Genomic DNA, 26,133 nt, shown 5'->3' on the forward strand with positions numbered 1-26,133 from the left:
CAGCAATAGCACTTCTAGGGCTGTATCCCAAAGAGATCATAAAAATTGGAAAAGGACCCACATGTACAAAAATATTTATAGCAGCTCCTTCTGTGGTGGCAAAGAATTGGAAATTGAGGAAATGCCCATCAATTGGAGAATGGCTGAACAAGTTGTGGTACATGAATGTAACGGAATACCACTGTGCTACAAGAAATGATGAGCAAGCAGACTTCAGAAAAACCTGGAAAGACTGGTATGGACTGATGCTGAGTGAAGTGAGTAGAACCAGGAGAACATTGTACATAGTAACAGCCACATTGTGTTATGACTAAACTGATAGACTTAGCTCTTCTCAGAAATGCAAGGTTCTAAGACATCTTCAAAAGTCTCATGATGGAAAATGCTATCCACATCCAGAGAAAGAACTATGGAGTTTGAATGAAGACTGAAGCATACTATTTGCTCTTTTTTTTCCTTCTGTTTTGTTTTCTTTCTTCTTTCTTGTGGTTCCTCCTATTGGTTCTAATTCTTCTTTACAACATGACTAATGTGAAGGAATGTATATGTAGAGCCTGTGTCAGATTACACACCACCTTTGGGAAGGAGACGGGGAAGAAAGGGGAGAAAATTTAAAACTCAAAAGCTTATGGAAGCAAATGTTGAAAACAAAAAAAAATTAATAAAAAATTTCAAAAGAAAAAGAAAAAAATTGTTTTTTATACATAATTGGAAAAAAGTTTTAAATTTTTAAAAAATAAAATAAAATCTAAGGTGTTTCATGAGATTTCTGTTCATCTATATCCATCTCTTGAGATGGTTCCCATTTTTTTCTACTTTTTTCTACGTTAGAACACTTTCCCTTTGTATCTTCAGAATTCCATTCTTGAGAGTTTCACATTCTTCTTCAATTGACTCCTATACAATTTTAGTCCATGGGATTCTACCTATCCTCCACTAAATGCCTTGAAATTTGTTCTCCCCAGATCTACATTATTTGTGAGATTATATTCCTCTACTTTTATATCACAAACTGTAGGAGAATAGTCACTTCTCCCTAAAGTTCCATTATTCCTTTTTTTTTTCAGTCAAACACAAGGTTTATTGAAGATTCGCCATACCAGCCAGACTCTTAATGAATCTAAGCATTCGTTGGCTATTGGGTGGATTGTGAAAATCTCAGCAGTGGCTAGATTATAAGAATCAGAGCATCTTAATGGAGACAAGATGGACCTTATATACAGAAAGACTGTGAGAGGGATCTAGGAGTGGCCAAGTAGTCTATGAGTAATAGAATTCCAGGGAAATGGAGCCTAGATAGGACCAAGGGTGGAAAAGTGGCTTGGAGGCAAGGCATTGGAGGGCCAGGAAGTTCCCTTATTTCCACTTCAGCAATCGCCTATTTTTTTTGTCAGTTAATAACTTTTATTAAGCACCTGATATATGCAAGCACTGTGCTAAGTGGGGAAACAAAGGTAAAAAATGTCATGGTCCCTGACCATGCTCAAAGTCTAATGGTGGAAGACAACATGCAAACATTAAGATACACACAAGATATACATTGGGTAAAGTAGAGTAATCTCAGAGAAAGGCCTGAAGAAGATGGGAGTTGAATTGTTTAAGACCACTAACAACTAGATCAAGAAAGGTTTCATGTAAAGGGGTAGCAGTTGGGCTGAGGGCTGGAAGTTTTACAAGAGGAGACTGTGAAGAGGGACACCTTCCAAGGCACCTTTTGTCTAGGCACAGAGGGAAAAGTTTAACAAGTTGTACAGACAATAGTAACTCAGTTTGGCTGGAACCTGGTATGAGGAGAAGCCATACAAACATTGCCTATTAAAGAGAAAAAGGTCCAGAGTAGAACTTTGTTGGCTCCTCTACCTTTTGAAGAATCAAATATTGTACAGTAGAAAAAGAAGCAGAAAGCCTGAGTTTGAATCCTAGTTCCAACACATACTAGATATCTGACCCTGAGGAAGTCTTAACCCTTAAACTTCACAGAAGTGTTTGGATTCAGTCAAAGGGCTGCACTTGAGGACCTAGAGGGCCACAGGTTCCCCACCACTGTCTTAATCTATTAAAGCCTCAGTTTCTGAACTGTACAATAAGCTTAACACTAGAAGGTCCAGGTACAAAAATGTGCTTGGTTCTTCAAAGTATTCCACTCTACCTACCTCATAGGGTTGTTGTGAGCAAAGGGCTTTCTGAAACGCAAAGTGTCATGGAAATCTGGGTTATTGTGATAGTGCATTAGAGTATCTTGTGCATGGAAACACGTAAGAGAACTCAGCTGCCTTCATTACATTTAAACGCTTTTTCTCTAGTGCATTAACTTTTCTTGGGCAGAATCTGTGATTTTATTTGCATAGGTAATGGGGTAGGGAGAGTGGCAGGCTCTACCACTGCAAATTAATATATGTTACCTGGAACATGTTAAAAGGTTAAATTACTTTCCTAGGTCACAGAGGCAACATGTACCAGAGATGGGACTTGAATGAAGTGTTCCTGATTCAGAGGCCTGCTCTCTACCCACCACAACAAAATTGTTTTAATGCATTACTTTAACAGCCCTGTCAAGGAAATTTATGTCTGTCTGTTCACACAGCTTTGTCACACTTTTTTTTGCAATTTATCCCAGTCAGCTTGAGATTTAATAACCAAGAAGGCCTAGTAATACCAGCCTAGAGATATCTAGGTAGTGCAAGGGAGAGAGAGCACTAGGCCTGGAGTCAGGAAGATCTAAGTTCAAGTATGCCCTCAGACACTTACTAGCTGTGTCCCTGGGCAAGTCACTTACTTACCCTCGGTCTGCCTCAGTTCCCTCAATTGCAAAATGGGGATAATAAAAGCATCTACTTCCCAGGATTGTTGTGAGGATCAAATGAGATGTTTGTAAAGCACTTAGCACAGTGTCTGTCACATACTAAGTGCTTTACAAAATGCTTGTTTCTTTCTTCCCTTCCATATGTAAACTTAGAAATGTCAATGTGTAATCTCATTCTCAGATCATTTATTACAAATAAAATCAGTTCTGACACTAATCTCCCACCTCGATTAATTTTTTCCTCTCTAGTTAAGTACCAAATTATTCCTACCCTTTGTTTCTATTCTTTAAGCCAGACTCTATCCAAATTGCATAGTAGCATGTTTGGTTTTTTTTTTTTAAAGGCTTTGATATAGAAACTTGTGAGTTTCATAACCCATAGGATCCTAGATCCAAAACTGGCAGAGACCTTATAGGTCAATCTAATGCAACCTTCTCATTTTAAAGATGAGGAAAGTAAAGATCAAAGAATTTAAGTTACTTTCTTAAGGTCACACACAGGTAGTAAATGAGAGATTCAAGACAATAACTAAAGTCCTGTGATTCTCTCTCAAAAAAAAAATGTAGCAGGTCAGGGAATATTATCCAGCACCTTTCTACAATATGTTGTCCAGTTCTGTGATGCATAATTTCAAGGCAATCATCCAGTCAAGTTTTAGAGATAAGGAACTAATATTCATCAGGTGCAGTGCCCAAGGTTAAATACCCAGTCAGTCGCTATTTCAAAGTACAAGGGACAAAGCACAATGCAGTATTCTTTCTATCACACTGTGAATATGTGGTTTTCTTTTTCATTCTGAACTTAATAAACAACAAATAAAAGGAGCATTTTAATACATATAGTAGAAGAGAAAAACAGGATTCTATAAGAAACTGCAGAATTCTTATGTAAAGCATGCTTTTCTTTTTCAGTATGTAAGTTCAACCTGTTTCTTTCAAAGCTGTCCTGCTTGTCTATGTTTCTTTCTGGTGCTCCTGTTTTCTTCTATGCTTTTTTTTTAAAAATGATGCCTTCATAAAAACACTTTTCTTCCTTTTGGAGGAAAGTGGGAGACTACCCTATCTCTATCCTCCCTTAACCACCTTGCCCTTTCCATAAGAAAAAAGAAAAGCAAAATCCTTATAACATATACATTGTCAAGCAAAATAAATTCTTACAATGGCTTTATCTGAATACATACATATATACATATAGATATATGTGTGTGAGTGTATATCTCATTCTGCCTGTGGAGCCTATCACTTATCCATCAAGAGGTAGGTAACATGATTCATCATCAGTCCTCTGGAATTATAACTAGTTACTGAATTGATCAGTTATTCAGTCTTTCAAAGTTCTTTTTCTTTGAAACGGTATTATCATTATAAAAAATTGTTCTTCTGGTTCCATTCACTTCATGCAGCATCAGATCATAGAGGTCTTCCCAGCTTTCTCTGAAACCACCTATTTCATCATTTCTTATCACACAATAATAAATTTCATTACATTCTTATACTACAATTTCTTTAGCCATTCCCCAAAAGACAGAGAGTCCCTTAGTTTCTAGTTCTTTGCCACTAAAGATAGAGCTGCTAGAAACGTTTTTGTACATACTGGGTTTTTTTCTTATTCTTTGTCTCTTTAGGGTATAGACCTAGTAGTGGCATCACTGGGGTAGAGGTTATGTAGGTTTTAGTAATTTGGAGGCCATAGTTCCAAACTGCTTTCTAGAATGGCTGGACCAATTCAGAGTTCCACCAACAGTTGCATTTGTGTGCCTGTTTTCCCACATTCTCTGCCACAATTGTCACTTTCCTTTTTTTTGGTCATCTTTGCCAATCTAATAAGTGTGAAGTTATTCCGTAATTCTAAAAGTCATTAAATGTAGGAAATATAGAACAAGTTGGTCATTTATTCCGAGGACCTATAATATCATTGGCTTGTTCATGTCACATGGTTATTAAATGTAAAAGGTAGGATATGAACAAAGTTTTCCTGACTCAAAGTTCAGCCTTAAATTCATCATGTCTCCCAAGGACCTATTAATTTAGCCTAGAAGAAGAGTCTAAGAGTTGATTTAAAAATCACTCCCAAACAGATGAAGGGTTTTATATAGCAGAAAGTGACTAAGTTCTATATTTACACAGAGTCACAGCATAATAAGAACAGTGGTACTTGAAGTCACTTAACCTTTCCTTTAACCTGTTTCTCCATCTGTAAAATGGGGATAATAATAGCACCTACCTCCTAGAGTGGTCATGATGGTCAAATGATATATTTATAAAGTGCTTTGCAAACCTTAAGATGCTGTATAAATACTGCTATTAGCATTAATTTCATTTTGTAAATCAATGAGCTTAGAAAATTACTTTCTCTAAGTCTGTAAAAATACTGTTACCAAAAAAGCCTAATATTTGGCAAATTCTTTCAAAATTCAAAGAGTAATTAAAACCTATGCTACAAAAACTATTTCTAAATAACTGAGAATGAAAACACTCTACTAAAATTCCTTTTATGAGATAAATAAAAGTCTTAATGCCTAAAACAGAGAAAGATAAAGCAAAGAGAATTATAGAATATTACTAATGACTATCAATGCAAAAATTTTTTAAATAAAATCCAAGAAAAAGACTATAGCAATATATCAAAAAAAATTTACTATAACCAAATTACATTTATACCAATACAAAAATTAGGGAAACAATTAATTGTAATTAATAACATTAAAAATAAAAAAACTAAATTACATAATTTTATCAACATATAAAAAATTATTTGATGAATTACTATACTCATTTATGCTAAAAACTCTAAAAATCATAAGCAGAGAAGAGCCATTTTTAGTAGAATTAAAAGGTATCTATCTAAAACCAAAAGCTAGTATTAATTGCAAGAGAAAAACAAGAGAATTTCCACTAAAAACAATAATAAAGCAAAAATATACCCTATTTCCCACTATTATTTGACAGGTCTAAAAATACCAGAGATAGCAATAACACAAGAAAAGGCATAACTGCCAACAAAAAAAGAGACAAAATTATCCTTATTTGCAGATGACATGGTAATTTACTTAGAAAACCTAAAGGAAGCAGCAAAGAAACTGAGATAATGATTAGCTTCTACAAAATAGGATACAAGATGAATCCACAAACATCATCAGTATTTCTAGGAAACTCTGTGGTTATTATGACCATACTTGGCCTCAGAAAAGAACTGAGAAAATGTATCTCCCTCTTGTTATTTAAAATGCTAAGAAATACGCATAGAGAATATTTTATATACCGCACTTCCAGATCAAGTACATGTGGTTAGTTTTGCTACACTGGTTTTATTCTTTCTTTTTTACTCTTTGTTAAAAATGAATCTAGGGAGGGGAGGGCTTGGGCAGCTAGGTGGCATAGGTCCAAGTTCAAATCCAGCCAAAGACACACTAGCTGTGTGACCCTGGGCAAGTCAGGGTAAACACTGTTTGTCTCAATTTTCTTATCCTTGAAGAAGGAAATGGCAAAACCACTCCAGTATCTTTGCCAATAAAACTCCAACTGGGGTCACAAAGATTTGAATACAACTGAAATGACTAAACAACAACAATGAAAGGGGAGGGCTATTCAGAAATAAATGTGATGTAAAAACAAAAGGCACCAATAAAATTACATAAAATTTTAAAACTAAAATTAATAATAATAATCATGGAACTACTCTGACACATACAGGCTGTATGAACATGGGTGAGTCACTTCTCTCAGTGACTCCATACAAACCTCTAAAACTATTCAAATGCAAAGCTCATGCAACACCATATTGATAAAAGAGGAATTCCCTACAACAATGACTTGAATTTCTTAGTTTCTATTGAGGGTCAGGTCCAAAATAGGTATAATTACTCTTCAGTCCAGGACTGTCAGTATATAGCTCTGCAAGTAGGCAGGGAAATATAGAACAGATTGATGATTTTCAATTTGTGTTCTACAGAACCCCAGGGTTACATAAAGAACAAATTTTTTTGAAGTAAAATATCACCATAATAGTCATTTAATTTGTGTCTGATTCATTACCTGAAAGCTTCATCCACCCAAACATTACCGGAGACATATGGGGATTTTAAGTCAGGGAAAACAGAAGGGGGTCTACAATCTTAAGAAGTTTGGGAAACTCTGGGAAAGTCTGGAATCAAAGAGAATTTCAAGCCACTAGAAAAATACAGTATAATATCAGGTAATGGGGAAAAAAACACTGTACTAAAAGTCAGACCTAGGTTCCAGTCCTGGTTAGAAAAGGCGGGGGATGCAATCTCAAGAGATTAATATGAAATATATCTAAAAAGGAGAGAGGAGGAACCACCAACTGGGCATGGGTCTGAGACAGGTTTTGAAACTGGGTCCTGCTGACTCAACGCACTATTCCATACTACTATAGTTTGTTTTCATTTCAACATCTGTGAAATAGTAATGGAAGTCAATGGGAAATGGTATTACAGTCAACTTCAAGGACACATTTAATCTATAAAGCAGTTCCCAAAAAGTTGTGAGAACCTACCTTAATCTTCAATCTGACACTTTGCTATCAACAGTGGTGCTGGTGCTACTATCTGAGAAATTCTAACAAGGTAAAGTAAGCAGGGGGTTAATATGCTGGTAGTTGCCAGCATTTCAACCTCTGCAACATTCTACTATATAGGATCAGAGGATAACAGATTTACTACTGGAAGTGTCCTTAGAAGCCATCAAAATCCAATTCCCTCATTTTACACATGAGAGAAACTAGGCACAACAAAATTAATAGGCTTTCCATGGATAACACAGCTGGTAAAATCTGAGACGGGATTTGAACTTGGGTCTTCCTGACTCTAATTCCAGTAAGTGGCCTATCCACTATACCATGTGGCTTCTCTCTCCACTACAAATGCCACTGAGCAATGAGCCCTCATCTCCCCATCAGAGTCCACAGGCCCTTCAAATGCCCACTAAGTTTCATCCTGTTCCCTGAGATTCTCTCAAATTTCAAAATGCCCACAAGGCAGAGACTCAGCCCCACAGTCCCCAATAAGTGGTTGAAAAACAAAGATACATCACGCACAAAGAAGCCAGGTTCTCAGAAAGTCTTAAGTTTATGAAAATAAAAGCTTTTTATAAAACCTTCCTTATCAATAACATTTTTCTCAGAAAAACAGCAGGAAACAATTTGTCTTCCTCTATAAGATTTTTATTATAGTACAAAGAACTTTTGAAAACTAGGTCTAATTTGACTCAGTGAAGGAACATTACCTGGGGCAATAAACAAGGGGGAAAAAATCTATTAACAGGAGAAAAATAAGAGTTTCAATTCTGCTTAAGGGGTAAAATAATGCAACACTATAAATGTTGTTTTTTCTGAAACAATTCTAAAAGGAACCCCTTAAGGCTTTCTTACTTTTAAAGGAACATGTTACTTCTGTCAATAGTATCATTTTCAAATGAAAACCACCTATCTGTATTTGCTATATTCACCAAATCATATATACCAAAGCATATACCCCATTTAATTTACTGTATAGAGAAAACACAAATACAATGACGAGCACTACCAAAGGGTTGTGGGGACCCTGGATCATTGTTTTCCATGACCTGGGATCTTAATCTTATATATGTGACATTAGATCAGTGCAAGATAGTGACGAATAAACAAAAATTAAATCCAAATAATAGTAGTGTTTATATAGTAGCTTTAAGATTTGCAAAGTACTTGACATACAGTCTCATTTGACCATCACAACAATACCATGAGGTAGGGTCTATCTCTATTTTATAGATTATAAAACTGAAAGCTTACAGATTTATCATCAGTTACAAAACTAAGCATCTAAGGCAGGATTTGAATCCATTATCTCTCCTGACTCCAAATTAAATGCTCTTTCCACTAATGCTTCCTCTAATCTACAAAGATCCTTTCTTTGAAAGAATTACCATCATTCTACGTAGAACATACAATAACTGTTACCAGGTCAAAATGTGGATCACTTAAACGAATAAGTAAAATACTCAGTGAGAACCTTCCACATAGTGTGTACTTAAACCTTTGGTGAATGAATTGAACAATCCAAAAACAGATTAAGATATCTACAAATATAAAAACATTCTAAGTAAAAGTAGTGTCATTCTTTCGTACAGTTTCAAGCTGGTAGATAATGTCAATATTTAGAAGCACACACCAACTTTGAAAAGCCAATTCCTAATTATTTGTATGCCTCCTTCCCTACATACAAGAGCAAGGTAATATAGTATAAAGTCATATGGTTCAGTGGAATAAGCACTGGACTTGGGAGTCAGAAGACCTATGCTGGAATTCCAGTTGTGATACCAACTGAGTAGCCTAATAGACAACCACATTTCCTCATTTGTTAAACAAATGAGATTGGATCAGATTATCCCAGTAGTCAATTCCAACTCTAAATATTCTGATCCTATAACTCCTAAATTATTATCTCCAGGGCTTGAACTCCAAGTAAAGAACCCAAGTTTTAGGAGTTGTATTCTTGAGGCAATAAAAATAAGAGAAAGAAGAAAACACTGGCACAAAGGGGAAGAGAATAAAAAAGAGCTGCCTGAGGCATCAGGGGTATATTTGGATGCAAAATGTTTAGGGGGACTGGGGCAGGGTGGAGATTTATTGAACTAGAGTTACACTACCAAGTTAGGGAATTATCAATGTTTGGCGTCTTTTTATGAGCTTGAGTTATTGCAGTTGGCAATACTAACTCCGAAAAGTTGTGAAGCATGGAAATTACCCATATAGGCAAAGCACAGTCCAAGGAGAGGCAGATACTTGGGCCTTCCCAAACATTCCCTTCCTATTCTCCCAGAAGAAGCTACAAGGAGATATTAACTTCATACCTTTACTGCAGATAAGGTGAGTCCCTTTTAAGTGAATTCTTAAATTAGAGGTTTAACACCTGGCTTAAGGAAATGGGAGGAAAAGGAAAGGGAAGAACTAACTTATAAAACAAAACACAAAAAAAAAATTTGAGAGGAAAAGATGTGAAGTTGCTTTAGTAATTATTTTCTTAATCATTTTACCCCTATCCTCCTATCAGTTTCCTAGAGAAGGTGGTAAAGAAATAAGTTAAAGAGAAAGCATATTCAATGTAAAAAAAAAACCAAAACAAAACAAAAAAACCTCTTTTTTCAAGTCTAAACTTCTTTTTAAAACTAAAACTACTTTTCCTTCTCACATACTAAAATATCTACCTACTAATGAGCAACAAAAGTAGAGGGGCAGGACTTAGATTGAAAGATTAGATGCTTTTTCTACTGATACAGCCAAGAAGCAGGAAGGGGGGGAAGGGAATAGGGGCATACCTACTATTCTCCACAGCATAATTAGCCACAGAATCATCAAAAAAAAGAATAACCCTATGCCAATCATTTTATTCTATAATTTATAATTTACTTTGATTGTGATCATTTCTTCTTGCATCACTGCAAGTAGCTCTAGTCTACTTGTATCTATGATGCATCTCTCCATTCATTACCATTGGGTCCCACACAACTTTGAATCTTCACATGTTGAAGGTGGCCCCAACCTTCCTGTGTCACAAATTCATAATCTCAAGAATTAATCCCAGATTGCTCATTCTCTCTCACCTCACATATCCAATCACTGTCCAAATCTTGCTGCTTTCTACCTTCATAGCATCTCCTGCATCCAACTCCTCTTCACTCACAAAGCTACCACCTTGGTTGGAGCCTTCATCATCTCTCACCTGAATATCTTAAAGCCCTCCTAACTGGTCTCCCAACCTCTCAACTAAATTATTTCAAAGGCCTCCTAATGTGTCTCCCTGCCTCAAGTTTCTCTACCATTCCAGTTCATTTTATATACCATTGCCAAATAATTTTCTTTAACACATGTGACTCTCTTACACAACTAACTACAGTGGTTTCCAAGGTAAAATATGTATGCTTCTATCATTTTCGTTCTCTCACTAATCTTCAATCTACTGGCTGTTCCTTTACTACTTATAGAAACACCATCTCACCCATCCTCCAAAAACCCTTACTTGATCTGTCCATCCCTACCAGGTTTTATCCTGTATCTCACATCCCTTTTGTTGCTAGACTTCGAGAAGGCTGTTTATAATCGGTACCTCCACTTCCTTTCCTCACTGTCTTAACTCTCTGAAGTCTGGTTTCTGATCTCATCATTCACCTGAAACGGTTCTCTCCAAAGTTATCAAAGATCTAACTGTCAAATCTAATGACCTTTCCTCAATTCTCATTCCTTTCTGACCCTTGCAGTCTTTGACACTGTCAATCATAACCACTAGCTGTGAACTCCTTAAATACAGGGACTGGATTTTTGCCTCCTTTTGTTTCTCCTCTGCTTAGCACACAATAAGCTCTTAATAAAAGCTTATAACAGACTGAATCACCCTCTTCTCCTTAAGTTTTTGTGACACTATTCTCCTGGTTGTCCTCCTACTTACCTAAGCACTCCTTCTTGGTCTCTTTTGCTGGATCACAGTTCCTAAGCATGTGCCATTTCCTCCTCCTCCCTCCCCCCCCTTTCCCTCTACACCATTTTACTCCGTAATCTCATCAGTTCCCACAGATCTGTATCCTCAAATCTATCTAGGCCTAATATCTCTCCTAAACTAGATTCCAGCCTTTCATTTCCAAATGCTTCTGGATACCTAAAACTGTTATCTCCTATATACATCCTTAAACTCATCATGACAAAAGTTGAACTCATCTCTTTTCCTCCAAACTCTCCCCTCTTCCTAACTTTTCTACTACTGTCAAGAGCACCACCATCCTCCCAAATCACCCAGGCTCTAAACCCTATCATCCTCAACTCCTATATCTCCTCATCCCCCATATCCAATCTGCTGCCAAATCTTGTCATTCTACCTTTGTGACCATTCTTACATATGCTCTTTCCTCCTCTGATGCTGTCCTACCAGGGTTCAGGCCCTTATTACCTCATATCTAGACTATACCATAATAGCCTTCTGATTATTCTCCTTGCCTCATGCCTTTCCTCAGTCTAGTTCATCCTCCACTGAACTGTTCTTCCTAAGCAATAAGTTCAAGTGGCTCTCTATTGCCTCCAAGTTCAAATAGAAAATCTTCTGGCTTTTAAAATGCTTCATATACCTGGCCTCTTTCTGCCTTTCCAGCTTCTAATATCTTAATCTTGCCCATGCATTTTTCGATCCAATGACACAGGCTTCCCTGTTGTTTCACAAGACATTGAATCTCTCCGGATTCTGTGCATTTTCACTGGTCGTTGTCCCCTGTGCCTGGAAGGCTCTCCCTCCTTAGCTCTGTCTCCTAGCTTCCTTCAAGTCTTACCTAAAATCTAACCTCTTAAAAGCTTTTCTGGGTGCCTTCCCTCAGTTAAGTATTTCTAATTCTTCCTGTATCTCATCTAGTTTCCACAGTTATTTGTATGTTATCTCCCCAAGTAGAAGTAAGCTCTTTTTGAGTAGGGATTATTTTATTTATATTTATATTTTTATATTTTTATTTATGTATCTTCAGTGCCAAGCACCGGGCCTGACCATAATAGGTATTAACTAATGATGGTGTCCTAAGACAAACAAAGCTTCCCAGGGAGAGTATCTGTTAGAAACATGAGACTTTGAACCACAGACAAGCTTGGTATTGTTGAAATACTGTACAGTCTCTCAAATGTAATCCAGCCTTTCTTCTATTCAGTTCTGAGTCCTACTTACTGTCCATCTGTACAGTACATCTAAGATACAGGTATTAATATACAAGCTCAGGGAACTAGCCATCTATGTGCATGTCAGTCTGAATAAGCATTTTTCAGTTTGTCCTATATAAAAGAGTTCTTATGATGCTCTCTTTTGAGTAATCATGGCTCTTACCAAGGAAAGACTGTGGTAAGCTTAGCACTGTGGTGAACCTAAGGGATAATCCTCCTTTCAACAGCTTCATACAGGATAAACTGGAAAGGAAAGTTTCTGAGATAAGGGAAGATACTATTTCATTTGTTTGAGAGGCAACTTTGGTATAAAAGAACAAATACTGGACTTAGAAGATCTAAGTTCTGGGGTTGGATACAACTGGCACACTATCTATAAAGAAAAGCATATGGCAGATATCTCCAGGTCAGAGAATTCTACTTGGATTTTACAAAGGCAATTTTCCATACAGCAGTGAACTCCTTTGGTAAGTATATATCACCTTGTTTTACACCCCTGTCCATGTTAATTATCAGAAGGTCAACAAATGGAGTTATTTCTGTGGTTGGACTTATCAATAACTCTTGTATGATCTTAATACATGCATGAGGAACTGTGTGTTGAAGAGCCTTTAAATAATCAAAGCTAGAGGAACTACAGGAAGACCTATTGTGAATATGTCCAATTTTTCTAGAAAACAATTTGGGACTACACTAGAAAAGTAATTAAATTGAATACTAATTCAAAAGATACCACTACTGGGTATGAACCCCCAAAGAGGCCCAAGACAAAGGGAAAGGTCCCATATATAACAAAATATTCATGGTAATACTTTTTTTTTGTAGCATAAGAAACTGGAAACAAAGTAGAAAGCCACTGACTGGGGATGAACATAATACAATGGAATATAAGGTACAGTGGAAAAAGCACTGTTTCAGTAGTTAAGAGAACCTGGGTAGAAATCCTATCACTAAAGCTATCTTACTATCTTATGTGACTATGAATCATTCAACCTACCTGGGCCTCAGTTTCCTCATCTATAAATGAGAGGACTGTACTAAATGGCCCCAAGTTCCTTTCTTGCTCTGAACCTAGTTCTAGTTCTAGCTTCTATGATCTTGTCCAAAGCCACAGAGCTGATAAATGGTCTAGCACCAGCACCAAGTATTCTGATTCTAAGCCCAGTTTGTTGTCTACTATAACACACTATCTCTCCTGTTTTCTTTATGTAATTCCTTTCCTTTTCCTTTCTTCTCTCAGTCTCTGATGTAAAGTTAATGGCACAAATTTTGTTACTATTCAGTCATTTCAATGGTTTGCCAATACTTCTCCAGTTCATTTTACAGATGAGGAAACAAACATGGTTAAGTGAGTTGCCCAGGTTCACACAGCTAGTTATCGTCTAAGACCAGATTTGAACTTAGGAAGATGTCTTCCTGACTCCAGGCCCAGCACTCTATCCACTATGCCTCCCAGCTGCCCTGTGGTAAACCTAAGGGATAATCCTCCTTTCAACAGTTGCCTATAGGATGAACTGGAAAAGAGAGGTTCTGATATAAGGGAAGACATTGTTTCATTTATTCAAGAGGCAGCTTTGGTGCAAAATAACAAATACTAGACTCAGAAGACCTAAGCTCAGCTCCCAACTGGAATACTTCCTGGCTATGTGACTCTAATTCCTTCACCTATAAAAGGGGAATAATAATTCTAATAATACCTACACTATTTAACTCACTAATTTGTGAGGAAAGTGCTTTATAAAACCTGGAATATTATATGTGAGTTATTAATTCAAATGAGAGTGATAAAATATCTGTGGAAAGAAAAATGAAGGGAATGATTAAATAATATGTAGGATTTGTTAACAGACTAGAAATGAAAAGCAGATCTTCTGAATCTGTGAGGTTAATACTGTAATCGAAAGTAAAAGGGAAATGTGAAGGGGCTACTAGTGAGACATCTAAATAAAAATGTGTTGTAGATGACTAAAGCATAGACTGGAGAAACAATGGAGGTTCTGAGGCATCAAGAAAAATTTCGTAAACATTAGTATGTGAGTTATTATTTATTATTAATTTAAATATGAACTGGTAAAGGCCTAAACTAACATAGTGACCGCACACTACAGGAAAGCTGCCTTTGAACTCAGTCTGTACTATACACTACTTATTAGCTGGCCTAGACATCTTCAATTAATAAGTTGCTTGAAAGCTCATAATAAACAAATTTAATTATATTTTACTTTTTTCAAAGCAAGAAATGTTTTAAAAAATTATTCACAGAACCGGACAACCAAAATAAGCACTTTCTAAGAAGCTACAAACCTATGATTTTGTTTCTTTTAAAGGAGCCAAGACTTGAGAAAGCAAAACAATGTTAAACAGCTTAATTAACAAATGCCACTGGATAGATAGCAGCTGCAGTCACAGCATGGACTCCTGTCTTGTCAGCAGAGCTAAAAGGAACTGACAATTGAGGTAGTTACTGGTTTTTTCCTTGTTGAGAAAAGAACAAAAACCAAACATTGCCATATTGTAAGTAGTATATTTTAAGAATCTATGCCTCTAAAGTGAAGCAAAACATGCATGAAAATAGCCAGATCATTCCTTCATTGAATCTGTTTTAGAATTTTACAATTAACATATATTAATGTTTAAGCAGCTGGGTACCAAAAAGGTTTTAAATTAAGACAACAACAGCACAATGTAAATAATAATAACTAGCATTTATACAGTATTTTAAGGTTTTCAAAACACTTTACATGTTTTCCCATATCTCATAACATATATAACATCTCTATGAAATCAGCATGTTTCTTTTCAATTATTCAGTTTAAAAAATTGTTTTATTCAGGCAAATATCCTGAGTTTACATTTCTTCATCATCATAAAAGCCTAAGTACACTGACAGAAACAGATTTTTATTGCTGTCAGGATTGCAAAAATCAATATAGTACAGCAAAGCAAACTATATTTTATTCTGACTCAAGCATAGACTCAACAGAAACTGCCCACCGAGAGTTCTGAGAATTTGGAGGGAACATTGTCTAGGATATAAGATAAAGAATAGTTTTCAGGAGTCTTGCATTCCCAGTATCATCACTGACCCACTGAATGACCCCGTGAAAGTCATTTCTCTCTATTGTGGGTATTCACATTCTCTTCTTCTCCTTAACTTGTTTTTAAGTGAATCAGCACCTTTACAAATTGGCTTAAGATTCACCCTTCAAGCATTTAGACTATTACAACATTCTTTTTATTCTTACAGAAAAGGAGGTTCAATCTGTTGATGGAGAAGCAAAAGGAAATTCAGCTAGATTCCAGAATGAGTTTTCTTAACTATTTTTGCCATGGTCCCCGTGGCAATCTGGTGAAACCTATGTGCCCCCCTTTTCAGAATACAATTTTTAAAAGCATAAGATAAAATAAATACAATTACAAAAAAACCTAATTATATTAAAATACAGTTATAACATTTTAAAAATTGTTCATGGGCCCTAGGCTAAAAAAAAAACAAACCCTGATCTAGAAAGAAAAATATGTATCACTGAATGTTTCTGAGTCCCTTTTTGCATTATAATATTACTTCAATTTACTTCTGTAATTTTTGTTTCTAGAAGGGATAGTACTTTACCTTTTTTTTCTCATTTCAGACCATTTTTAGGAGTCTTACGAGAGTATGGTCTAGATCAGAATGCCACTTAAGGATGCTTAAGGCTTCACCTTCATCCTCTCATAAAAAAGGGCCTCTTTTCTATGTGTTTAGGGAAAGATCTACATTCCTTTCAAATTGTAATTTTATTTTCATATGTGCAAGAGTAAATAAGGGATGAGTGCTAACAATTTCCAACTTGCTGAAATTTTACAATCTATTTCTTTCAGTCATATGGCTAAATTTACCAACTTTCCAACCAACCAACTTTCCAACCAACCAATTTGGAGAATATTTTATTCATTTCTTTATATAGTCACTGACACTTTTTGGACCATACTTTTAAAATCACTAACTTCAAAACAGTTTATTTTGGAACATATTACTCAACTCATTCATAATTACATGCAGTATAGCAACTGAGTTTTCATCCTTTTGAATAGTATTATATCCCTGTGCTTCCCAAACTGCAGAAGAATCCTAGCATGACAGAGAAACTAATACTTCTGTGACAAGTATAGGTTTTTGCCTCTTTCTGAGATATTGCCATGTTCAGCCTCTAAATGTGCTAGTGCCATGACATGTGCAAGAAGAATGGTAGGGATACATGAAAAGATATCAAAAGGAACTGTTAAGAAAGCCTGAATGCTTACTTGTCTTGCTATCTGGGGTAAATATTCATCTGGTCTACTAATAAAGCACGCCCAAGATGTACTACAGACCACCTTTCCAAATTTTTTTTTTTTTGTGAAATGGTATTTGAGGTTGGGGAATGGTCAGTGTAAACCAGAGATAACAATGCATTCAAGAAGCTCTAATGCCACTTCCCCAAATCTGAGCAGGTATAAGCTGTTCCAAAAACATTTCTCACTCTCTTCTACAACCTTTTTGTTTCCTTCTTAGAAATTCGTAGTTAGAATTTAGAATAGTGAGAAAAGTTAGTTAACTGTTCATAAACTTTGATTCAAAGATGTATACCCCAAGGAAGTCAAAGACAGATAGTCTCTCTGTCTCTCACCATATCTGTGTGTGCGTGTGTGTGTACAAATATATGTGCATACACACACTCAGATTCATACATACATATACATATATTTTATATATAATATACACACATATATTTTATATATATATATATATATATATATATATATATATATATATATATATCTTTAAATGCACACTAATGCATACCGTAAGACATTTCAATAACTCACCACATTAGCTGGTTGTGATTAACTGCTTTTTTTTTTAAATAGGGAAATCTGATGCAGGGATGGAAAGATAACATCCAGATATCCAGAAATTACTTCAACATAAAAACAAAAGACACCAATAAAACTTATTTTTAATAGACTTGGATAGCTGGGAAAGACAAAGGGGTAAGGGAAAATAATTCTATTTCTTCTACCAACCTCAAGAGGAAAAAGTTTGAGAACTACTTCTGTAGTCTAACAGATCTCACCAATAAGCCCTTGTATTCAGATTAAAATAACTTCTAAATTTTCTCTTATTGCCACCAATTATTATTCACTTATCTACATCTAAATACGTTCCTACAACTTAATCATCTTGACTTTGACTATAAGCTTGCCAGGTTGGCCCAGGCAGTTCATTTTACTTTGTAAAATGTTTGCAATCAGAATTGATAGAGATGCAAGTACCACACTGATAAAATCATAGATACATGAAATAAATGATTCTTTATTTTAGCTTTTCTTCCCAAAAAAATCATTAAGCTCCAGATGATTAACCTGTTCTGGAGTTTGTTTCTTTTTTCCCTTTGATTCCTCAGTTTCTATCTTCACAGAGCCCCTTTTTGTACTCTGGCACTGCTATACCCTGATGCAGGACCTCATCACGTCATATCTGGACTACTGTAATAGTCTTCTGGTTGGTCTCCCTCCCTCACATTTCTCCCCATTCCAGTCACCCTCCACTAAGCTGTTAAACTGATTTTCCTAAAGTGCAGATCTTACTATGTCACAGCCTTATTCAAGAACTCCAGTAGCTCCCTATTACCTGCAGGATCAAACACAAAATCATATTTTAGCTTATAAAGCACTTCATAACCTCCCTCCTTTCTTTCCAATAATCTTACAATTTATTTCTCTCCACACATTCTGCAATCCAGTAATACTGGCCTCCTTGCTGTTCCTTTTATACAATATTCCATATCCTGGCTCAGGCATTTTTGCTGGTCCCACCTTTGCCTCCTCACTTCCCTGTCTTCCTTCAAATCTCAGTTAAAGTCCCACCTTCTGCAGGAAACCTTTCCCACTCTCCTTAATCTTAGTGCCTTCCCTCTGAGACTATCCCCAATTTATACAGTATAGATATCATTTATGCATCCATCGTTTGTATATTAAGACTGGGAGTTCCTTGAGAACAGGGACTGGTTTTTGCCTTTCTTTGAATCCCCAGCACTTAGCACAGCGCATGGCACATAGGGCAATTAATAAATAACTGTGGGATAAACAGGTTCAAAATTCAAAATACTCCAACAGCAGACAAGGCTCTTTTTCAGTTTTTCAACACATTATTTCCTGAGTTTGCAATATTCTTACATGAATCATAAGATCACAGAGTATTAGAGATGAAAAAGACCTTAGGGATCATCTAGCCTGTCTCCTGTATATGTAAAATTGAGGGCAGGGATTGCTTTTCTTTTTTTTAAGTCTTCTTCCCCAGTGCCTTGCAAAGAGTAGACACTGAAAGAATTTGAATTTAATGAGAACACAAGCCCAGATAAGTGATTTGTCCAACATCATTACAGTGGAAGTAGAAAATTTGGGATTAAAAAACACATCTACTAACTCCAATGCCCTATACCATCCCATCTCATTGCCATGTGCATCTTAAATAGTTGTTTCAATTTGCCGGATATATATTGCCTGTTACATTGAATTACAGTAACAGTACATAGTTATCTGTCAACCTGTAAATCCTGTGGCCCTACAGTCATATAGAAGAGAAGCCAGGGGCAGCTAGGTGGCGCAGTGGATAGAGCACCGGCCCTGAAGTCAAGAGGACCTTAGTTCAAATCCGGCCTCAGACCAAACACTTGACACACTTACTAGCTGTGTGACCCTGGGCAAGTCACTTAACCCCATTGCCTAAAAAAAAAAAAAGAAGAAGAGAAGCCACACAATCTTCCCAGAAGCCACATGATCTTCTACAAAGTAACCACATAATAGATGCTCAACAAACACCTTTTAAAAAGTTGTCAGATTTCAAATAGATCCCAGTAACACCTTGAGATTGGGGGAGGAGGGTAAAAGGGAAGATTTGCTAAAAAGTACTAAGTGGAACAGCTGATCATCATGATACCAGGAATAATCCAAGAAGAGCAACTAGACTTTGTAAAGGAAGAAGTATATGTCAAATGTCAAATATTGTTTGGAGTACAAACCATTTTATGTCAAATCTAAGACTTTTCCCAAATGCGGATAAGGGACAACAAGAAATCAACTCTGCTCTCTATTCTGATGGGTCCATGATCCAGAAATGGAATTTAATTTATTAGGTACCAGGTTCCCAAGACTCTACAGTAAACGTTCCAAATGTAAAGGTTTTCACATCACCCATTAATTAGTATTCTACAGCCTGTGACAAATCAGAATTCATTCTCTCCAAGATAACACAGGGATCTCACTTTCCCTTGCTCCCCTGGGATGACCAAACCCTGTAAACATATGCACCCATCTCTCTGCAAATGAGCCATAACACACAGCCAAAACAACCCTTAGAAGTTGTCTAAGCATGGAATCAATCTCTCACCACTTAAGTTTCTGCTTCTGGAAAACCAGTCAAAGAGAAAAGTACATTTCACTGGCTTGGGCTAGTGATTCAAAGCTATGAAGACAATCAATACAAAGTGCTGTCTCATTAGCTAACCTGGTCGACTATACTATTTACCTAACTTTAGCTTACAAATTTAGCTAATTTTTCAACACCTAAAGGAAACCACTAGAGTATTTAAGCCACTGAAGAACACGAATGGTTTCAGTAACAAACTCTTTGCCTCTGTCTGCTGAAAACCACAAACCTAGCTGCAAACAATTTCAAGTTCAAACTGCTTGTTTAAAATCCAAGCCAGGGTTTCAAAAAAGTCTTTTCTTGTTGAAAAATACACTCAGGATGCTTAGTCAGGGCATTAGTTCAAATCTGTAATCTCCACTCAACTCATTTTCCCTCAGCCCAGAATTCTGAGAAATACTCAAAGTATTTTCAAGTTCAAATCACAATTTCAGACTTTTCAGCTCTATCCAATTTCTCTGTCAATAAGAACTCACCTATACCATCACCCTTATGAATGATTTTAGCATACTTTACCCTGCATTTATTTTTAAACATTCAAAGAAGTTAACTCAAGAAGTTGGATTTTCTGTGACTTTAGGATTTAACAGTACTAAGAAGCATGTCGATCAATAAACACTTATTAGGCATCAGACATTGTGACAGGCATGACCACATTTTCTTCAATTAAAAAAAATCACTTATCCTAGTGAAGGTATTTTAGCCTATTACTTCAAAACAAGCCTTATTTGAATATTATTGCAACGAAATTTTTTCAAGGAATGTCAAATGTGAGCTGGCATTATTTTGCAACTAACGCAGCAGCACCACAAAGACAGTTGTTCTTTTGAATGGCTTTTGGGCATAATATAAAAATCATTCTGCCTTCATGGGGGTGTAGGGGAGAGAGGAGAAGCCTTCAATTAGAGATTCTGATTAAGTCTTGCTTGGGGAAGGGAGGGAAGAGAGAAACCCTGCCACTCATTTTTTTTTAATATGAATTTGGACAAGTCTCTGAACCTTCAGTATTTCAATAAACTATAGTAAGCCAAATTTCAAAAAGATCTATTAGGAAAGACTAGTAAAATGCAAAATAACAGTAAAAAGACAATGGTAACACAAATTTTTCTTGATGAGATGCAGGCAGGAAGAGTTTGAAATGATAAAAAAAACTAAGTCATGCTCTTTTCTATCAAAGTCCCATGTAATTTTGAATGAAAAGATTTATTTCTAAGGCAAAAATAAGTATTAATATGATGCTAAATTATTCACTAAACCATATATATCATATATGTATGATTGTGAACAATCAAGCACAATGGCGAGGGGTAGGAATCAGTAAGTAGTGACAGTGATGTTAAAAAAAAGAGCATGAATGAACATTTCTTTAACATACAGAGAAGAGAGCAAAGTTCAAAAAAGAACACAGAACAGACAAGAATAGTTTTGTTATTTATATACACACACACATATATGTACATATATATGTATATAAACAAAGTTCAGGTTCACATACAGTCCTCTTTGCCACTGCTTGTATATTGAAACATTTACATGTGATATTTAAGTTCATACATAAATAGAAATTCATAATTTTTAAAAAGCACAGCAAAAAATATGATTATTGCTTAAACAATAATGGCAAATAATCCTCACAGGTCACATTTATAGAGTATTTTACAGTTTACAACAACCTTCTAAACTAGAGAGTGATGTAATAGAAAAAATGCTAAACTTGGACTTGAGAGGCAAACAATATTTTGGTTTTTGGCCTTGTACCCCCAGCATTTAAAACTGGCCTTGCTAACAGGTGCTTAATAAATACCTGAACTGAATCCCAAATGACACTTGCTAGTTTTTTTAGAGTAGTTAAAACCAGTTTTTGAATGTGGGTTATCACTTTATTTTTGTGTGACTCCGTATCATCTGTAAAACAAGAATAAATATCATTACCACATATCTCAGAGTTGTTGAGCAGTGTTTTGTAAACCTGAAAAGCAACTACTAAATCGAAGTGATTAATCCCTACTTTCATAGATGAGGGAAAATGAAGTTGAGAGAGGTTTAATGATTTGTACACAACCCTAATAAGTGGCAGAGCAAATCAAGCATTCATTTTACCACCCCAAGCTAACTGTGAAAACATGATGTTAGATTATACAACCTTAGAGAATACCTCAGTGTTCCAGGGTTTTGAAACTTTACTATGGGGTTTAGTTAACAATGTCATCATAAACTGACAATGGTTTTTGTCAAAATTACCTATCTTGCTCAGTTCCTCCACACGACAGTGACTGGATAGTCAAACTAATTCTCCCTTCACCATGTCTTCTGATAGAAAAGAAGTAATAAGGAAAATGCCAAATGCTGGTCCAAAAAGAGAAGAAGTAATAACAGACCTGAATAATTATGCTCGCACAAAAGTCAAAAACATCTTTCAAATATCACTTGTTGATATCAGTCAACTACAGGTGCATCCAAACACTAACATGAATTCAGCAGTTTTTACACATTAGTTTAAATTTCAAAAAGAATATGATTGCCTTAAGATCTGTCCATCAACATTTTTCAATTAGATTCTAAAACAGAACAGCCCTGATAAGGAATTGAAATTAAAACCTGAAAGATGATTTTAGCAAAGATTTTTCTTGCTTCTTATGCATTCACATATGTCATTCAACTCTCACCATTATATGAGCACATACTTGTAATTATTTGCAGTCCTCAGTGAAGACATACACTTCCTAAAAATTATATTACTATTTTTAGGGTCTTTTGGAAAGTGAGATTAAAAAAACCAAACAAGAAAAATCAATTAACCATTTTTTAAAAAAGTTACCAAGTGCAACTGCAGCTAGATCTTTATCTTTCATTAATTTACTAATAAATGCTGTACATATACAACTAAAAATAATGGAATTGATTTTAATGTTGGAGTTTGAGACAAATCTATATAATCTGGCACTTTAAAAATGTTTACTTTTAATAGTAGATTAGCACACTTAAAATAAATCAAAGCATTTATTAAGTGCCTATGTTCCAGACACTATTGGGTATTCAACCACAAAGAATGAAATAATCCCTACCCCCCAAGAAGCTTACATTCTAAAATGGGATGCCCACAAATATTTATCTGTCAGCTTTTGCACTTAATTTTTAAGCAAATACACTTCTGAATAAATCACTTTTTTCTAACTTCTAATAATTATTGGTTTCATTAACTTCAGATGATACAGGCATTTAGCCTTCTTAAAAAGTAATTCTAGTCTTCAAGAATGTTAAAGCAAGAATGTCCTTCTCCAGTCACCCCTAGTTATAAAGGTAAAAGCCAAAGACAGAATGATGATACTTCATTTTTTCACTATATTGAAAAAATAAATTACTTCAAGATTTCAGCAAGACAGAGATAGAAACAGGTATCTGTGTTAATTACATACATAGGGTATTCAAAAAGCAATGAAATTAGAGTGCAATTTTCTCACAACTTACAAAGTTAATTTTTCCAACTAACCTCTTTGCAACATTGTTAACCTATAACAGTTCAAATATCTTTTTTCAGGTGTGAAACTTAATTCCAAAGAACACCACTGAATATAATACTATACTCTCTATACACTAAGTTCATATTTCCTTGTCAAAAAAACTTTTTGATCATCTATATTAAATGACTCCTTGCCCATGTTTTCTGCTTTGTCTATACAAACATCATTACCGTTTTCAGTCTGTTTTTCCACTCTTACTTAACTCATAATATACTGCTCACTAAAACATGGAATAATTTATCTCCAAGGGCTCTTAAATCCTACTACCTCTAGGAAAGAGGATTCTGCCCCATTATCCTTACACAAAATTATATGTTTGAAATGATTTATGAAGTTATCATGATTGAAATTTATGTAAAACACCCTGCATATCTTAAAGTACTATTATGTCAACTATTATTATCTATTTATCTCTGGCCTTGGTGTCTTTAGACATTTATTATACAACTGTCACTCATGTATAGCCCTTCTTTTTTCGAGCCCCTTGTTTAGTCCCTTTTTTTGTATGGCCCCTGTGAGGGCTAGACCATGCCATTTACTACTATAAAAAACTTGTTATACTAGTTGATGATAATATATATCCTGAAAAGATACAAATATCATCAGAAGAGAATGTAAATTCTCTTGATCTAGAATTTTACACAATATTTAATACACAAATTCAAAACAGGCAATTACCTGTTGCTTAAAACAATGCTGCTGTTACTTTTACTCCAAAAAAACAGGCTTTTATTTTCAAAAGGAACAAAATTGTGTCCAGACATAAAACATTTCAACTAATGAAGATCATTTTGAAACAACAGGTCTGAGTTGTGAAAACACTGTTCATTGGTGCATTTCACTTCTCTAAAGAGTGTTATTTATTTGAATAACATAGACTTACTAGCTGGACTTACAATTAAATAAAAGTTTTTGGATTAGTCCAATAGGACAAATGTCCTTCAATAAAACTGAACTAGAAAAACAAGCTTATTTTCATTCAAGTTTCCACCTATTTTCCTTTACTTTTCACATTCTTAAAGAGAGGATGTTCTATCAAAACACCTAACTTTGTGGTATTATAAAAGAAATTAACACTAGATGCTTTACAAATAAACAGTTTGTAGGGTTAGGATATGAAAAAGATTTCAGAAAGGTCCATTCTATCTTACCTATTACGCAAATGTCTGTACTCTGAGATGAATTCCCTTTGATGGTGAATCTCAAAAACAAATCCCCGAACTCCTATGTTGACTCCAACCGTTGCACATATTACAGAACTATTGTCTAGGTCAGACAGTCAAAAAGCCAGATGCAGGCTGACTATGCAAGAAAAAGACTGCTGAAAAGGCTCACAACATATACTTTTGTTGGTGTCTCTAGTTAGAAAAACCTGTAATTAATTCGTGTCAAATCAGGGATTCTCAACAGGTTTTTTGTGTATGTCATGCATCCTTTTGGTAGTCTGGCTAAGCCTATGGACCCCCTTCTCAGAATGTTTTTAAATGCAAAAAATAAAATACATTAAGATTACAAAGGAAAATAATTATACTGAAATACAGTTGTCAAAACAATTTTAAAACAAGTTTATGGACCCCAGGTTAAGGACTATTGTGGTACGCCAAAGAACATGAAAACACATTCTTGTGAAGGAAAGTTACCAATGGAAGGAACCAAGACAGACACGTCTAAAATTGCTTTTCCACATAAAATTGCAGTTAGTTTGTGAGCTGGATAAAGGAGGCAAAGTTCTTTAGAAAGAATTCTAATTATCTTTAAATTATTTCTTGTTTAAGTTGCAGGGAAAACTCACAACAGAATAATAAAACCTGTTTTGAGTGACAGGAAGTGATAGGACTTTAGCTTTCCCGTTCCTATTTGGTTATTAGCAATAGCAGAGGGAGGACCCTCGAAGAGTGATTCAAGACAATCTCACAAACCAATCGAAGTCCTCCTTTTACTTTCCACCACAAAACCTACCCTTTTCCCTCTTCCCTGCGGTGGCAATTTCACTTCATGAAACTGACCAAGCTTCCAGTAGGCTAAATTTGAACTTATTTCTTAAATTTATTAAATCTCAGGACCAAGTGTCTCAACGGAATGACCCTTTCCTTCTCTTCTCCCCTCCCCTTTTGTTTCTAAGGCATTCTCACCATTCAACTCCAGCAGAGGCCCGTCCTGTCCTACCACATCCTGTGGGATTCAAATCCACAAGGCTTCTCAGACTGGCTCTCCGGTTCCCTCCTTGAGTTGCAGTCACAAAACCGGCACCTCAGCCTCCAAAAACCCAACGTGATCCCTCCATTCCCCAACCCTCCAAGCTTTTTTATTGCTTTCCCAGTCCCCACCCCCAACTCCTTTCCAGAAACGGATGGGGGGGAGGGCCTAGAAGGAAGAGGAGAAGGTGGGTAGAGTGGCTAAGGTCCAACCCCCACCTTCCTCTCCCAATCCCCCAGGCCTAAGCCCAGCTCCATCAAACAACCAATTCATGGGTAGAACACTACGTCGAACCCGCGCCCCCCGCCCCCAACCACAGCCACCAACCACACTCCCCAGGGAAGGGGTGGGGGAAAGGAGGGAGACCAGAAAGGAGCGGAGATGGGGAGAGGAGAAAGGGGACTCTTTTCTATGAATTAGGGGAGGAAGGAGAAGAGAAGAAAAGGGAAGAGCTGCCAGATAAGAAGGGGAGGTGGGG

The 26,133-nt window shown here is 35.9% G+C and overlaps 1 protein-coding gene across 6 annotated transcripts in view; it reads right to left on the reverse strand.

The window, feature by feature from the left end:
• PTK2 (protein tyrosine kinase 2) overlaps positions 1-26,133 on the reverse strand; it is a 437,298-nt gene that overhangs the window by 409,982 nt on the left and 1,183 nt on the right. The window contains exons 1-2 of one of the 6 annotated variants that reach the window (XM_078153768.1): positions 22,180-22,259; positions 21,743-21,843 (exon numbers count right to left, since the gene is read on the reverse strand). The exons of 4 other annotated variants lie outside the window; for them this stretch is intronic. The gene's annotated coding sequence lies outside the window, so the exon portion shown is untranslated. Of the gene's footprint in view, positions 1-21,742; positions 21,844-22,179; positions 22,260-25,591; positions 25,713-26,133 lie in introns of those variants that run through there. One more of the 6 variants, XM_078153770.1, reaches the window with a different exon arrangement.

The sequence above is a fragment of the Phascolarctos cinereus genome, unplaced genomic scaffold (genome assembly GCF_003287225.1).
Source record: "Phascolarctos cinereus isolate Bilbo 61053 unplaced genomic scaffold, phaCin_HiC Scaffold_4;HRSCAF=312, whole genome shotgun sequence".
Taxonomy (NCBI): Eukaryota; Metazoa; Chordata; class Mammalia; order Diprotodontia; family Phascolarctidae; genus Phascolarctos; species Phascolarctos cinereus.